Raw genomic sequence first — 2,660 nt, 5'->3', positions numbered from 1 at the left:
AAAAAAAAAAAAAAAAAAAAAAAAAACAAACCAGCCCAGCAAAGCGTCAACTGGCAAACTTGGCTACAGGCCTCCATCTTGTTTCATGTCATGGGAACATAATCTGTAGCCGCATGGTAATACTTTGTTTTAGTTTCCGCCATTTTACAATGGTGGCTGTCTTCTTGTGCTAAATCAGATATGCCAATTTGTCAACCTGGGCTGTGTCAGCTGATGCATCAAGGGCAGGGTTTACAAAATATCTTAAGCACTGATCATGAGAGCAGTTTAGGGAGGGCCAAAATCTTGTAGCCTCCAGCTGCATGGCTCTTGAGCCATGGTTTCTAATCCTGTAGCTAGTTTCTTGGCCTGGTCCCCAGGCAAGAGGGAAGAGAAGCAGCTGTTATCGTCTTTGTTTAGGCTATCAACTGTAAACCAGGCTCCTCCCAAAGTTGGTTCAGCCTATGCCGAGGGATGGGCAAGGACAGCTTGGGGGCTGGAAACAAAACCGAGTTGTTTGGGTCAGATCTCTTCCACTGTCTCAGTCACAATTTTGCAGTGACAGTTGTAAAAGCTGCCTGTCCGGGTGGATCACGAGGTCAGGAGTTCAAGACCAGCTGGGTCAACATGATAACACCACGTCTCTGATAAAAATACAAAAATTAGCCGGGTGTGGTGGCATACACCTATAGTCCTAGCTATTCGGGAAGCTGAGGCAGGAGAATTGCTTGAACCTAGGAGGCAGAGGTTGCAGTGAGCCAAGATTGCGCCATTACACTCCAGCCTGGGTGACAGCGAGAATCTGTCTTAAAAAAAAAAAAAACTGCCTGTCGCTTCTTTAAAAATACCTTTTACACTCCTGGTTAAGTCATAACCTAATTAAAGCTCTTTAGTTTCACCTGTGAGGTTACTTGTTGTAAAGTTCAAAAGGCAAAAATCTTAACTGCTTGGCGTGGCTAAAGTCAAGTAACAAGGGATTTAAAAGAATTTTCTTAAAGAGTGCTCAGCTTAATTAAAAGTGGATATTCAAGTTATAGGTATATTAAAAGGCCTTTATGTTTTTTCTCTTCTTGAATCTTATTTCTCTGGAAAAAGGCTCATCTCAGTCGACTGAATTATTTTTCTCCATTTTTTGTCTTACTACTCTTAATGCATACATACAAGGCCCTAAGATAACTTCTGGTAGCATGGGATTCATTGGGAAAAACAGAGGAGGCGCCACAGACCCCGTTTTGGGAAAAAATACCCTCTGTTTTCCTCATGATACCCCAGGAATTAAAAGCAAATAGTTCCCTCTCAAAATCAAAGGCTCTGTTCTGTTTTGCATTGTGTTATCTGATGGTTTTGAGTTTTTGGGGTATCAGAAATTACGTTGCATTATGAGAAAACTTTGGTGGATAATAATTAAGTACAAAATACACTGTAAGGGATGGCTAATAGTAGTTATAAATCAGGGATGCTCTTGGCCACCTGGAAGATAAGGAAACATCCTCACCCTGCACTGGGAGATGAGACTCCCATCAGGGATGGGCTAATTACAAAATAAGCCAATCGGCTTGGGTTACCTCGCACTGCAATGCACGGTAGAAGCACTACAGCATCTTCTCCCATAGTATCTACATGATCTTTTCATAAATTAAGCATTAAAATAAAAGCATAGCAAGGAGTTCTTAAGACACTAATCTATCCCTTAGTAAAAGGGTTATAAAAAGTTTGTAAAGATTTCACCTTGGCTGGGTGTGGTGGCTCACACCTGTAATCCCAGCACTTTGGGAGGCTGAGGCAGGCAGATCATCTGAGGTCAGGAGTTTGAGACCAGGCTGACAAACATGGAGAAACCCCATTTCTACTAAAGGTACAAAATTAGCCGGGGGTGGTGGTACATGCCTGTAATCCCAGCTACTTGGGAGGCTGAGGCAGGAGAATTGCTTGAACCTGGGAGGCGGAGGTTGTGGTGAGCTGAGGTTGTAGTGAGCCAAGATTTCGGTGAGCCAAGATTTCGGTGAGCCGAGATCATGCCATTGCACTCTAGCCTGGGCAACAAGAATGAAACTCCATCTCAAAAAAAAAAAAAAAAAAATTAAAGATTTCACCTCATGGTCAAATTGGTTAGGATTAGATGGAATAATCTATAAGGTTTCATGTAAACGAATTGGGGTTAACATTAATAAACTAATGCAAGGGTAAAGTTTTGCTTTGAACAGATTTTCATTTCATAAAAAGGCTAATGAAAGGTTTTTGCCTTGAGTCATCATTTTGGCAAAATAATTTATGGCAATCTGAAAATTGTCTTTCCTGATGCCTGGCTTTTTGGATGGCTCAGAGGGCCCCTGAAACATTCAGAAAAGAGGTAAACAGGATTATCTGACATGTGTAGTCACATGAGATTGCCAAAATGATGTCCAATCTTATTTAAGTTATATTTTGGTGAATAATACTAATATATGTTCCAGAATTGTATGGGGTCTCTAAGATTCTAATGTCTAACTATGTGCTATCAATCATAATTAAGGGTAAAGTTATTGTAAACCATGAAGATAAATAAACTTCTTTGTCAGTCATGTTTTAACTATCCTGAAAATTTTGTCATTTGCAGACAATTGTTGTCCTGCTTTGTTCCTTCTCAAAAAATAGTTTATAATCAAGCTCTATTAAGGAGTTTAACAGGTGTTCTCAAATGC

Source organism: Colobus angolensis, unplaced genomic scaffold, assembly GCF_000951035.1.
Source record: "Colobus angolensis palliatus isolate OR3802 unplaced genomic scaffold, Cang.pa_1.0 Scaffold452, whole genome shotgun sequence".
NCBI classification, from domain to species: Eukaryota; Metazoa; Chordata; class Mammalia; order Primates; family Cercopithecidae; genus Colobus; species Colobus angolensis.
This window is presented reverse-complemented; position numbering follows the sequence as displayed.